The sequence below is a fragment of the Papio anubis genome, chromosome 18 (genome assembly GCF_008728515.1).
Source record: "Papio anubis isolate 15944 chromosome 18, Panubis1.0, whole genome shotgun sequence".
In the NCBI taxonomy this organism is placed as follows: domain Eukaryota; kingdom Metazoa; phylum Chordata; class Mammalia; order Primates; family Cercopithecidae; genus Papio; species Papio anubis.
This window is the reverse complement of record NC_044993.1, coordinates 30,365,917-30,381,240: the sequence shown is the minus strand read 5'-3', so window position 1 is coordinate 30,381,240 and position 15,324 is coordinate 30,365,917. Positions and strand designations below refer to the sequence as shown.

The following is a 15,324-nucleotide window of genomic DNA, read 5'->3' as shown; positions in this document are numbered from 1 at the left end:
CGTTCTTCCCATTAAGAACTGACCAGAAACAATACAATGACTGTGTTCTGTTTAGAGTAACAAAAGAAGACTGATAGTTTAATTAGCTTAAAATAAGGTTATAAATGACAAGTCCTGTGCTGAAGCTAGCAAGGAAGATGTCATGATATATTTTAAAACAAAAGTACTTCTTGCCCCTCTGCTTCAAGGAAGGAAATATATTTTTTTTCTCCAGATACGAAAATCCTTTTATGAACCTGTTGGACACAGCACCTTTAATCATTGTCACGAACATTCCATTTCTTAGGTACACTTGCTGATTTCATGAATTGTGCTAGAAAGCAGGAAGGCTAAATTTTCCATTTTCATTAACTGACTCATTTATGCATTCCTAGCAAAGGAGAAAATATCTGTGAAAAAGAATGAGTGGAAATGTGCTATTTTTCTTCTTTGTGAAGTGGGAATCAGGAGGTTTGAGGCACAAGGGCAGCTCTTGCTGTTCAATCTGCAAGTCTGTTCTCCATCTACAGCATGCTGTATTTATTTGAATAGTCTTATTCCTCTTTCATCTTTGAAAAGAAATCAGATCCTATCTATATTCAGGTTGGACAATATTCAAAATCTTGTCTAAATCCCCAGTTGTGTAAGCAGTTTTCATGGTTCACGTTCATTTTAAAGAGTAGTTCTCAAGTACTGAAACATATGTTTTCAACACAGACCACAGAATTTTCAGAACACGTCCAAAGATTCACAGATGTTTTGAAGCCCCTCCATACATCCCAAAATAAGAAACTTTGAAATAAAGGCAGATCACTGGAACATTGTAACTTATTTCAAAGCCAATGGTAAAGACATGCATTAAAGCCATGGTTTTCCATATACCATAGCTGCCATGCCCATTGTAATACACCAGATCTAGGAAGTGAATTGGTTAATATCAGGAGCTCTCCTGCACATAAAAGATTTCAATATAAATTGTTTCTGGTGCAGAATCTAGAGAGACTTGATTTATTAGGGCAAGCCAGGAGAGAGAATAGAAAAAAACGTAGAATATAGTCTAGGAAGAAAGTGGGCAGGACCCAATTTATAGATGAGTAACTGAGATTCAAAAAGAATAAGTTTGTTTGAAATTACACAGTTTAAGAGAGTGTATGAAGATTGTAGAAGTAGCCCTAGATGATTTGAAATTCTTATTCGAAGCTTTTACTCATTGTTCCCTAATTATACCACCAAGATGATTAGTTCCAAAATGTTCACTTTTTCCGAAAAACAACAAAGATTAAATTAAAATGGAATAGATTTGGCAGTTTTAAATGACTGATGACACTTTGACCAAAATAAAAGTGTCTTATATTTAAAAAGGGCTGTGTAGTATGCATTAGTTTCCAGATATGCTCATTAAACTCTTCTCACTTTTATTGTAGTAAGAAGATGATGTTACATTGTTGTGCTATCAGGCAAATCAAGAATTGGTTACATCTAGGTCCCTTGAGTGCAGTTTTGAAGTCTGAGAGTACAAGGGTGGATGTTTGGGAGAGAAAGTTTAGAAGGCGATGCCTTATTTATTGTGCGTCCATCTAAGAGGAGAAAACAAAATTTCTGAAATATTCAATGTTTTTTTTTTTCTTAAAGAGCAATAATGTACATGTACATGTAGAAAATAAAAGAAAGACATGATCTTTCCATTCAGAATTTTTTGTCCTTAAATTTTAACTCTTGCTCTCTCTTTATATATGTCTCTCTATATAAAAATACACACACATATACATGCACACACATATACACACACACAAACATATATACAAAGTAGCAAAATAAAAAAAAGTCCTCAAATTACTTTTAAAAATATAATTCCCACTACATATTTTTAAAGATTAGCTTTTAAAGATTTTAAAGATTAGCTTACCTAAAAGGGTCAAATTTGTACATTATTCTACATCTTCCTTTCATTCCAGCTGATGAAGGGAGCTGTCCAAGTCATGTTCAGTGGAAAGTATTTAACTCATTCTTTTAGAAGTTTTCATAGTTTTTCATGTCATTTTGTTGTTTTGCAGTCATTATTACACATCAAGCTTCTAAATATTCATATGAAGCAGTGATGTCTTTGACACCAAACTACATCAGTTCCTAAGTCAGAGACAAAGATGGTGGTTTGGTGAGATCTGCATCAGATTCCAGGATAGTGAACATTATCATATGTTTTATTAGTATATTAATTAGGATGACTATATAATTATCATTTGAACAGGGGTGCTTTTGAAAAGGAAAGGGGTGCTGTCCTCATTCCTTTTGTGCTGCTATAACAGAATACCTGAGACTGGGTAATTTATAAAGAATAGAGATTCTTACAGTTCTAGATGCTGGGAAGTCCAAGGTCCAGGGGCTTGTGTCTGGCAAAAACCTTCTTGCTGTGCTATCCCGTGGAGCTAGGTGAAAGGGCAAGAGAGTATGCACATGCAAGAGAGGGAAGGTTGCTGAATTCATCCTTATAAGGACACTGCTCCAGTGGTAACAGACCTACTCCCTTGATAATGGCATTGATTCATTTATGAGGACAGAATCCTCATGACCTGATCTCCTCTTAAAAGGTCTTACCTCTCAACACTGTTGCATTGTGGATTAAGTTTCCAACATGTGAACTTTGATAGGGACACCTTCATACCATAGCAGGTGCTACTAATAATTACATCTGGACAACAGGCATAAGCCAGAACTGTGTAGGACAAACCAGGATATACGGTGAAGCTCAATAAAAATATGAAATACCTCCCTTTCTTTTCCTGTTGTGCCCTAATATCACTTCCAGTCATTGCTACAATTCTAATCTAAGTGACATTCTGTTAGCATACATTTGATGGCCCTCTTCCCAGTCAACATTTTGAAATAATAGTCTTATAGGAATTTCTTGAAAATATAATTCTTTTAAGGTTTCCTATCTTAGGACCTTGTTTAAAAGGATGTTCTCTGCCAAAAATATTTTATTTTTCCCTTTATAACTATTTTAAAATTCTCATTTTCCAGTTCAATTGTTATTTCCTTGTCAATAAATTCTACCTCCAGTTTTTCTTTACTAGCTGTGGGAACTTGGGAAAAAATTAACCTAGAATTCATTATCTTTAAGTGTAAAACAGGAGTAATTCCAATAAATTTTAAGTAGATAAAATGACAAAATATTATGTTGCATTACCTATAAATTGTAGAAAACAAACAATAAAACTAAACTAAAAACCTTTGAACTGTATTCACGTTTTTAAAAATGCTCAAAAATATTTTATTCATAAACTGATTCAGCTGGAAGATAAGAAAGTTAATTGACCATCTTAAATACCAAAGGGCACACTAAGAATTTTATATATGAAAAAACAATAGATTCAAAGGGAGAAAGTTAATCAGCTTATCATTGATTGATTTCATTAACAGACATAATTTATGAACTAACCATTGATTTTATTATTTGTTGTGGCTATCAAAACAAATCCTGAAATCAACTCAGATATAAAGGTTCCTAATAGCTATTTCAAAACTTGAAATCTAAAACAATGATGTTAATATTCTCTTTTCAGGGGCTCAAGAATGAGAGAGGATTGCTTATAACAAATAATCCAATTTTAAAATATTTTTATAAATTCCAACTGGCAGGGGAAAATTTACTAGTTGAAAGCTAGTTACCATTTTGAGAGGGTATGTCATATTTCTGAGTTCATATTTTTGTTTTTTAAAAGATGGTTATGGTCATCCCACCTCCACAGCATATTAAAGGTTCACCTCAAATTTGGTTGGTTCCAAAGCAATTCATCTTCACGAAGATCTTAGCTATTGAACTTGAGAGGTGGAAACGCTCTGCTCCTCTAGCATTTTCAACCATTATGAGAGACATTCACAATGTTGCATTTTTATGCCTGTCCTTTTCATTTATGTAAACCTATTTCAGGACAGGAACTGTTCTTTCTTTTTCCCATTCTTAGCTGCTAGTAGGAACACATTCACTAAATATTTGAATGAATGCATAAGTGGTTTTCTTCTGAACTTTCCTATGGATGCAAGCCACAATGAAGATAAAGCAGTCTATTCCTCCTTTATGTGCTTTTTAAAATAAGATTTAGCATGATGAGATTAAACACATAGTAATGTATACATTTTATCTAATTACAGATAAGTATATTGTAAAAGCTCTGTCTCTAAATCCTCTTTTTATACATAGCTGTCTTTTAGAGACTTAAAGATGCCAAAGATAATGGAACCATTTTATAAATATAATGGGAAGAAATTTTCATTAACAGCCACAATATGCGCACAATCTACATTTGACTTATTCTCTTTGTGAGGGTCAAGCAGTCTTTGCCATTTCTTTTTAAATCCTTGTTGGAAAATTCTGAGTGTTATCATAAGATCATGTCATTTGAAAGAAACTCCTGTAGAATCAGGTTGCAAAAAGCCACTTAGATTACTTTTGAGAAGTGAGAGTTGTTTTAAAATATCTGAATTCCTTACTCTTTTGAGAAAACCCAGCCTAGTGGGAGAGTCAACTCCTGGGAGGTAGTTTTCAGAGAAGCCTGGGATTGAAGATGCCACATAATAGCTATCTGCAGCTCTTGTTATTTATCTCTTGGTATGGGAAACATAGGTTTATATGTTGAGCTTTCACACAAATTCAAGAGAAGCTGTCCATTGTGAGAAGTGAAATAAAATGATGGAAAAGACTGCTGCTTTCATCCTGGGTGGGTGTGCTATCCACAGGTAACAGAGTGGCATTTGACAAAAGAACATATTCTCTGTCCTTGTTGCCTTGGGAGAAGTAATTCTATGATTTGAAGGCAACTCTCTGGGGGATTTTTTTTTAATTGTTACCCTGCTATTCTGAAAGGGATTTTAGATGGCTAGGTTTTAAAGTCTGCTTTCATAGCAAGGCAGTGAGTTGGAACGGAGAAAGTACATTTTCATTGCCATGTACTTAATGCTCATACTTACAGTCAAATACTCAATCTCCCTGATATTCAGTTTTCTAATCTGCAAAATGGAAATCATAATAGCACCTATTTCAAAAAGCGTCTGTGATGATTCAATGGAATGGTTCTGTGTCTACATAAAGTGAGTTATTATTATATGTCAGCTATTATCATGTGTTATTAGAATCAGTTAGTCATTTATCATTTGAGTAGGGTTCATGGTCTGGGCAATGTGCTGGGTGGAGTGGGAGGTGGGGAGTGCTAAAAAAGTGATTCATGCTTCTTACATTCAAGGACCTGACAGGCCAAGGAGATAATGCATACAACAAAGAGCAATTCTATTAACAAATGAATCCACTGAGTAACTAAAAAGGGGACTTTGGAGTTCTGATTCAGATGAAACTATTTTCAGCTTGAGGTGGGAAGTATGTGGGGGGCTGGGATTACTGGCTTGGGACACATTCTCTTAAATACGGATCTGGAAAGCTGAATATGAGTAAAAGATGTGATATAAGAAAACACTACATCCCACAGGGAACACCATGGACATGTGAAAACATTTGGTGGATATGAGCGAATTGACAAGGAATTAGGTTTGGATAGTATACTAATTTGCTAGGGCTATTATAAAATACCACAGACTGAGTGACTTAAATAATTGGAAGTTCAAAATCAAAGTGCTGGGGATAATGGCTTCCAGCTCCATCCATGTCCCTGCAAAGGACATGATCTCATTCCTTTTTATGGCTGCATAGTGTTCCATGGTGTATATGTACCACATTTTTTTTATCTGGTCTATCACTGATGGGCGTTTGGGTTGATTCCATGTCTTCTCAGCAAACCAACGCAGGAACAGAAAACCAAACAGTACATCTTCTCACTTATAAGTAGGAGCTGAACAATAAGAAAACATGGACACAGAGAGGGGAACAACACACTCTGGGGCCTGCCAGGGGTGGAGTTGGGGAAGGGAGAACTTTAGGAAAAATAGCTAATGCATGTTGGGCTCAGTACCTAAGTGATGTGTTGATCTGGGCAACAAACCACCATGGCAGACGTTTACCTATGTAACAAGGCTGCTCATCCTACACATGTACCCCAGAACTTTAAAAAAAGATTAAACAAAACCCCCAAATCAAAGTGCTATCAGGGTTGGGTTTTTCTGAGGCTTCTCTCCTTGGCTTGCGGATGGCCATCCTCTTGCTGCCTTTTCATGTGGTCAGCATCCCGGTGCCTTCCTTCTTTTTAACAGCCGCATTTTCATGGATCACTTCTATATGACCTTACCTGCAAACACGGTTACATTCTGAGGGGCTGGAGGTGAGACTTCAACATACAAATTCTGGGGAATCAGCCCATAACAAATAAAAAGATTGAAAATGTAATTTGGTGACTGACTATTGTCAGCTTTAAGTGGTTCCCTTGGCTTGTGGAATTTATTTCATAGACACCTAGAAGACACTAAGTGTTTTTGACAGAGAAAGGATCAAAGCAGTACTTTGAAAAGATTAATCTTCTTTAATATATAAATTGGATTAGAAAAAAGAGAAACAGAAGGATGAGACTCCATTAAAAAAGTGCTTTGCTAAACTAGACCACAGCACTTTAGACTTGATAAGAAGTATTATAGAGGACCCAAGGGGAATCAAGTGAGAAAAGACTACAAAAGTAAAAATGATCAGGTTTGAAGATAGATTGACACCTACATGCAAGGAGAACATTATGATTTTGAACTTGAACCACTGGGAATTTTCCATGGTTGGAGGAGAAAGTCAGGGAGAATTTCTGAATTTTTTAAGAAAATATGACTCTTTCAGTTTTGCACAATGGAACATCTTGGGTGTGCTATCTATCAGTCTTCTGAAATGTGGGTCTGGACTTTAGAAGTTGGATTTGGAGATAGACACAGAAGAACTGGAGGTGACTGGCAAATGAACTTAGGCTCATTAACTCAGATCTTCATTTTAATCTCTAACAGTACACAGACGTCCCCTTCAAACTGTGATCAGCCTCTTGGAAACAACTGACAAATGGTACAATCTGATCAGAGTTTAACGTTTTGGCTGTAAGTAAAATGTCTCTGTGAGACTTAAACCTCATATTAAGGGAAATCTGCTTTAGAAAAATGTTCAGATAAGGAGACATTGTGGAGCTCTAATATTGGAATTCTATTTACACATATCATTTGTGATGGCTTGATACAATCTCAAAAGATTGGGGAAATTCAATCTTTTGATTCATTTCTTTTAGAGGATGGTGTAAGTGCTTTAAGAAGGTTACTGTTTTCTAGTTGATTGTTACAGAGTAAAAGAAGACAAATGGTGGCCCAGACAGTCCCCATTAACCTCCTCACAAGCACACAATTTCACATGGACAAAACAGTAAATGAATTTCTTGTGCTTCCTATACATTCAATGAGTATCAAAAATTAGAGTTAGAAAAAGTGGAATTTTGTTCTAATTTTGGCCCAGTTGGGTATGGCAGTTTAAGCAAATGATTTAGAATCTTTGTCTATGTCTCTTTACAATTTAAAACATGGTTCCATAGGAAATATTTTTAGTCGAATGACCTCATCAGTATAGAATGCACCTCGTATAATAATAAGGCATATTTCTGAAGATATTCACTGAGTCCCAGAATGCAGCATGGGTATCTGCATTTCACATAGGTGACCTTAAGAGAAAGCATGAAAGTAATGCCTAGCATAGTAGCTGAAACACGTGAAACACTTTGTACATATGTGCCATATAGGTGAATGAAATTCAACAGACATATGGGAAAAGGCAGGAAGAAGAAACAGTCAAGGCACGGTGGTGTAAATGTGGAACTTTCAAAATTAGTGAAAGCCTTGGAGTTCTAAGTGAGTTTCTAGATCTTGTGGAAACCAGGAAGTGACTTAAAGAGGGAATCTATCATCCATATTAAAAAAATTATCTTACTCAGATATGACCCAGACTAACTCAGTTTGAACGTGTCTGTATATGTAGCTCAACACTTGCTCACATATTAATAATAAACTTTCAAAGCAAGTGCATTCACTGGCTACTGTTATCTCGTTTTTCCAAAGATGACATCTAAGTAAGAAAGGGTAAGTAACTTGCAAAAGGTTATCTACAGGAACACTGAGTTCTGACTGTGGGCTGCCTATGTTGAGCTTTGAAAGGACAACTTTGTTCATTCTTTTCTAGTACTTACCAATTGTGATAGAGTAATGGAAATTCCTTGGCTACCTAGCAATACAGTTCTCATACAGGCTTGCTCACTTACTTGAAGTAGTAGTTTAGCAAAGCCAGAATTTCTTTTCGATTCCAACTGAGTTTCTTCCAAGCTCTGAGTCTATGAGGAGTCGCCAATGCACAGGGCTGGGAGATGTGATATAATGGTGCCTGCAGGCTAGGAATCTGGTCTGTGGGACATATTGTTATTTACAGAGTTGCCATGAAACTTGGCTAGGGACCCAGCCCTCTCTGTTGGAGCCAGACTCTGAGTGTCTTTGGCTAATCAGCATGCTTCCAGGGAGAAAGAAAATAATTGCTGGTAAGCACAGGCACTGTTTATCATTATCTGTGTGGCATCTGCTTCCACGATTGCATTTCTAGAAGATCTGGATAATCACATTCTTTTGCAAATGGTCTAATTAATGTGATTTTTGCTATTATTATATTTTGAGCATCGGTAATACCAAGCTAACCATTAAAGGCCTCCAATTTTGCAGTATGCAGACATCTTATTGATTGACACAGAAATCCACAGAAAGTGACATGAAACAACTGAGACTATGACGACTTTAGTGCTTGCCAAACCCAAGGAAGTAAACCGAATATTTTGTGCATCTTTTTATTTCACAAGTTAACCTGAGTATGATCGGGAACATATTCAAAACCAGATATATCTTCCTATGCACACATGCAGAGAGAATAAAAAATATGGCCACCATGTAAAATTGGGTTTGAATCTCAGTCCTGACACTAACCATCTGGGTGGCAGTGAACATAAACATTCTCAACATTGGTTGCCTCTCCTTTACAATATGGACTGTAATTTGTGCCTTAAAGCATTCTTACAAAGATTAAATGAGATGACACATGTAAAATGTACTGGCACAATAAATTATACTCAACAATTGACTTAGTATTCAATAAATTATAATTTCCTTTCTCCATAATATTAGGCTATTGTTACAATGTCTCTATTTTTATGTTTTATGACTTGGAAAGTAGGAGTTTACTCATATAGACAGTGGAACCAAATACTGCAATTTGGCCTATCCAGGATGTGTGGTTCGCAAAGCTAGGAGACATTAGTTGACTAAACTAAAAGTAGAGTGTAATGGCCTCAACGATAACTGCTGAAGCACTGAATATCAGATTTAGCAATAATGATCTACAAGACTTGGGCCTTTTCCACTGGGCGCACCTGATATACAAGCCACCAGTCCTCTGTTACATTTCATTCAACTAAGAATGAAGTAGGAGAGTTGACAAACTCAAAATGAAACCAACTTACCAGCCCTATTCCAGATTTGAAAGAAAATGTGGCACATCTATACATCTGAGGTTTAGCTATTTTCCCCTTAGAAAAAGATTTCTAAAACTAATATTAACATGATAACTATTGACTTTTATTGTTAGTTTATTCTATGACAGTAATTATGCCAGCTTTCTATTTTTATTCTCACTGCAAACATGTCAAGTGGTTACTATATTTCTGCTTTTTAATAGATAATGAAATCAAGATATAGAAAAGTGATATAATTTGTCATAGAACAATACTTGTAGGTAATACAGTTGGGATTTGAATCCAGAGCCTGTGCGTATTCAAAACTGAAAAAAAAAAAAGAGATATTTCAAGCCTGTAGAAGTTTTAGACAGAGTTTCTTCAAAAGGCCTGTAGCTTTTGATCTCAGGAAACCTCCAGTTCCAGTGAATTTTGTTTGGTTTGGTTTTAACACTTACCTGAGCTTTGAGGAACCATAATGCATTTTGGTTCTTTCATATCATGGATATCTCACAGCAAGTCACATATGGGGAGCAAAGATTCATATCTTGCTTTTTGTTTGTTAGTTTTATGTTTTTGTTTTCGAAATGGGGTCTTGCTCTGTCACCCAGGCTGGAGTGCAGTGATGTGATCTTGGCTCACTGCAACCTCCGCCTCCAAGGTTCAAGCAATTCTACCACCTCAGCCTCCTGAGTAGCTGGGATTACAGTCATGAGCCACCATACCGGGCTAATTTTTATATTGTTAGTAGAGATGGGGTTTTGCCATGTTGGCCAGGTTGGTCTTGCACTCCTGACCTCAAGTGATTCCCTCGCCTTGGCCTCCCAAAGTGCTAGGATTACAGGTGCAAGCCACCATACCAAGCTAAGATTTCTATCTTGTAAAGAGAGTATTTTACTTGAGAAGAGTGAGAGTCCATCAGTAATCCTTTGATGGGAATCAAAGATGCTTTGGAAATATACATGGGAACTTCATAATTGCTCAGTATCTTGATGCTTGCTAAAAGAAGTAGCAAGATTTCTCATTTTGTCAGCCCTTCAAACCTCATTTTCCAGATGAGAAGCATTGTTTCAGCTTTCTGAGTCTGTTGGTATTCAGCCACCTTCTTACATTTCCCAGCTCATGGGCTTAGAAAAATGCATGTAGTCAGAGTCTGTTTAGCAGACTAGAGCACGTGGTATCCTTTGTGTGTGTGTGTGTGTGTGTGTGTGTCTGTGTCTGTGTGTGTGTGTGTGTGTGTGTCAGGAGCTTCTTTGTTTTTAATTATGAAAATAACACTTCACATGACAATAAATAAGTAGGTAGTATAAAAGGGCTAGAAATGAAAAGCTAATTACTTCTACACTCTGGACCTACTATCTCTCCTCAGTCATTAACTACACAGATTCTACTATATGTTTATAGAGGAAAAATGTGTACATATTATAAATAGTAACTGTACTCTGTACAAACATATGCTTATAAACATATCATTTTTGTTTTTACATAGATGCATGTACCTTTCAGATAGTTTTGGCCTTATTTTTTTCATGAAATGTATCTCAGAGGGAGATTTTCAGATAAAATGCAAGAGGAAAGCCAAATGACCTAATAATGTTTCTTTCAGTACCTAATCAAACAAACAACAATTTGAAAACAAAGAAAAATAATGATCAGCACTACTGGTGATTCAGATGCAGATGTGGTACCCAAATCATTTGCCCAACACTTCAGAAACCATAAAGGCAGAATACAGGCAATCAAATTCTGAGATTTATCATTAATTTAAAGAAAAATTTGTAATGGTAGTCAAATCACTTCGTCAAAAAAAATGTATGGCCGAAAGTTCTGCAAATTTGGAGATAAATACAAATACAGATCCAGGAATCTCAGTGTACTTCGAGTGAGTAAGTTGTGGAGGAAAGCACATTTAGGCAAATCAAACTGCTACAAATTAAAGACAAAGTGAAAAGCCTTGAAGCAGCTACACAAAAATAAAATATCTTACGAAGGGAACGAATAATTTGAATAATTCATCAGAAACTATGGAGGTCAAAAGACTGTGAAACTACATTTTCAAGTGTTGAAAGTAAAAAACAAAATCCATCACTTTTTTTCCAGTGCAAGTGTCCTTCAAGAATAAATGTGAAATAAAGACATTTTTAGATAAAACTAAGAGAATTTTTTTGTCAGCAGACCTTCATTCTAAGAAATGTTAAAGGAAGTTTCTCATACTGAAAGGAAATCATATCAGATGAAACTCATATCTTTAGGAAATCATAAGAGCATCAGAAAAAATAAATACCTGACTCAATAAATAGACCTTTTTCTTCTAGTTAAAAAAATTATATAAGATCACTTAAAATAAAAATTATAGTACTTTCTTGTGGGCTTTGTAAATGCATAGATATAATGCATATGTGAACTAGAGTATAAAAGATGGGGCTAAATGTATTCACATGATTACAAATTTTCTATATTTTACATGAAGTAAAATATTTTATATATTCATGAAATATACATTAAATATATTTTACATGAATTAGTGTAATATTAATTATAAGACATCTGTAGAAAATATAACGATATATATGGCAATCACTAGATCAACCACTTAAAATGTAATAGGATATATCTAAAATCCCAATAAATAAATTAAATGAAATTCTAAAAATAATCATATAAATGTTAAAGAAGTTAGAAAAGGGAGAAGAGGATAACCACAACACTGACCAAAACAAAAGAAAACAGGAAACGAAGCAAAAACCAAAAATAACAAAAATGTACACCTAAGTCTAATCACATTGAAAATTACAATAAATGATAATGGACACAATATTTCAAATGAAAGTAAATATTTTCTGAATGGATAAAAAAGCAAAACCCAATTTTACACTGTCTATAAAATAAATAATTTAGCTACAAAGACAGATATATTAAAAGTAATGGATAAAGAAAGATATGCTATGTACATAGCTTAAGAATGCTGGAGTGACTATATTAATATCAGACAAAATTGATTCAAGACAAAGAACATTGGCCAGTCGCCGTGGCTCACACCTGTAATTCCAGCACTTGGGAGGCTGAGGCGGGCAGATCATGAGGTCAAGAGATCAAGACCAGCCTGGCCAATATGGTGAAACCCCATCTCTACTAAAAATACAAAAATTAGCTGGGCGTAGTGGCATGCACCTGTAGTCCCAGCTACTTGGGAGGCTGAGGCAGGAGAACTGCTTGAACCCAGGAGGTAGAGGTTGCAGTGAGCTCAGATCGCACCACTGCACTCCAGCCTGGAGACAGAGAGAGATTCTGTCTCAAAAAAAAAAAAAAAAAAAAAAAGAAAAAAGAAAAAGAAGACAAAGAACATCACTGGTAATAAAGAAGGGCATTTCACAAAGTTAGAAAGATCAATTTGTCAGAAAGACATAACAATCATAAATGTATATGTACCATATATACCTAGTAACAGAACTTCATAATACAGGAAGCGAGAATTGACAGAATTAAGAGATAAATAGCTCAAACTCTTTACTTTCTATGTGATAAACTGTTTAAAATAAAGATACATTTGTATGAATTCTAGAACAGGCAGAACAAATTAATGGTAGAAAAAACAGTATAGTAGTTGCCACTGGAAGATAGGGATAGTGACTGACTTGTGCCATCAGGCCTGGCTAATTTTGTATTTTTAGTAGAGATAGAGTTTCACCATGTTGGCCACGCTGGTCTCAAACTCCTGACCTCAAGTGATCCACCTGCCTTGGCCTTTCAAAGTGCTGGGATTACAGGTGTGAGCCACCATACCCAGCCAGGTTTTTCTTTTTATTGTTGAGTAGTGTTCATTGTCTCTTTGTGCTGCAACTTATCTATTCATCCATTGATGTAGATTGGATTGTTTCCAATATTTGACTATTATGAATATAGACATTATAAGCATTTGTGGACAAAAAAGATACATAAAGATGCATGAATAAACCTTCTGGGGTGATAGTAATGCCTTTATGTTAATAGGGTTTTGGGTTATACTTATGTCTGTATCAACCTGTACCATGAAATTTGTGAATTTAGTCGTGTGTATATTTTTCAGCAGAAGAAAAAATAACTATAAGCAAATGAACTGTTAATGATATGTGTGTTGAAGTATATAAGAAGAAGTATATTGACATCTATACTTTATTTTAAAAGGCACTAAAAATAAAGTGGATTAATGTATGGATAGAGAGATGAATATGTGGATAGTTATTTTATAAATAAGTACAGTAAGATGTTAATATTTGAATTAGTGGTTGAATATGCATATTGTACTGAAGTGAGTAGTGTTCCCCCCCAAATTCATGCCTACTTGGAAACTGTGAATGTGACCTTTTTTGAAAACAAAATATTTGCAGATTTCATCAAGTTAAAATGAGGTTACAATGGATTAGTGTGGCTCCCAATGGTTGGCATCCTTAAAGGAAGAGGGAAAGGTAAACACAGATCACAGGGAAGAATGCCATGTGAGGACGAGGTAGAAATTGGGGTGATGTGTTTATAAACCAAGAAATGCCAAGGATATCCAGCAGCCAGCATAAGCTAGGAAAAAAGCATGCAACAGATTCTTCCTCAGAACTCAGAAGGAACCAACCCTGCCAACACCTGGATTCTGGACTTTTAGCCACCAGAAATAAGACAGATAAATTTCTGCTGTTTTTCACTGCCTGGTTTGTGGACATTTGTTACAGCAGCCCTAGGGAACTAATGCACATGTTCACTGTAAATTTGAATCAAGACGGTGAACATACATTTGGTCACTATAAAATTATTTCAGCTCCTTTACATATTTGAATATTTTTACACTGAAACTTTGGGAAAGAATAAATGAGCAGAAGCTGAATTCTGTTACCCAATAGATAGTCATAATCCTTTGCCCAGATTCTTCATCTGAGCTGTTTTTCAGACCCACAATCTTTGGATTATAACAGAGTCTAGTTCTAGTGGGAAAGACTCCGCAACTCTTTGGCAGATGTTACAGCTGTGATTCCTTCATTCTTTCTCTGAAGAGAATTCCAGCTATTCATCTGACCATACACAAAGCAAAAGGAAGTACTTAAGTCCTTTGATTTGTTTCCTGGATGATCTGAATTGACATTGATTCCTGGGTACATAAAGTACCAACATGGCTTGTGCATGGAGTAGGAGTGTGTGAAAGTCTGTTGGCAAGTAGAGTATTGTCCCAGTCTGCCTCACAGTGTGGCTGCTAATCCATTTGTTGTATTCATGGATGTATAATTTTAAATAACATAATTAACAATTGGACACATCTTCATGTGGAACAAAAGCTTGACCTGTGAAATAAGAGCTATTTTAATAATAAAGGCCATAAAAAGCCCCTGAAACTCCTCCCTCCACTCCGCTAAGATGATCATCTTTGCAGGCTAATGGCAGATATAAGTACCACAAAGCCTTAAAGGATGCAGGGGTGATAGTTCATCCCCATTTAATTCAACAGTCTAGCCTCTACTAAAACAGATTATGAGGAATGACAATAAATCATTGTAAATTTAATCAAGCATTCGTTCTAAGTTAGTCACTATGTTGGATGTGCTTTCCTGACTAGAACAGATGAACACAACTTCATGTACCTTATAAGTGGCTACCGATCTGGCTAATGTGATCTTCTCATTACCCAACCGGAAGGAGAATCAGAAGTAGTTTGCATTCACCTAGGATCCATAGCAGTATACCTTCAGTCTTGCCTCAGAGTCATATTAATTCAGTCGGCCATAAAGATAACATTAATTCACTCTCCAAGGAGGTCCTGGCAAGGTGGACAACCTGCAGAACACAAGATTGCGTCACTGTGTTGTTGACGCAGTTAATCAGACCCCATGGACAAAACATGATAAGCCCTATGAATGTCTTGGTAAATATATGGGCTCCAATT

General features: G+C 35.8%; 1 long non-coding RNA gene across 1 annotated transcript in view; it reads right to left on the bottom strand.

The window, feature by feature from the left end:
- The window catches only part of LOC103880480, a 37,314-nt gene extending 22,210 nt beyond the window's left edge, over positions 1–15,104 (bottom strand). The window contains exons 1-2 of the long non-coding RNA XR_004179749.1: positions 15,023–15,104; positions 1,886–2,106 (exon numbers count right to left, since the gene is read on the bottom strand). This is a non-coding gene — a long non-coding RNA (uncharacterized LOC103880480). The remainder of the gene's footprint in view (positions 1–1,885; positions 2,107–15,022) is intronic.
- Positions 15,105–15,324: the final 220 nt, after the last annotated feature.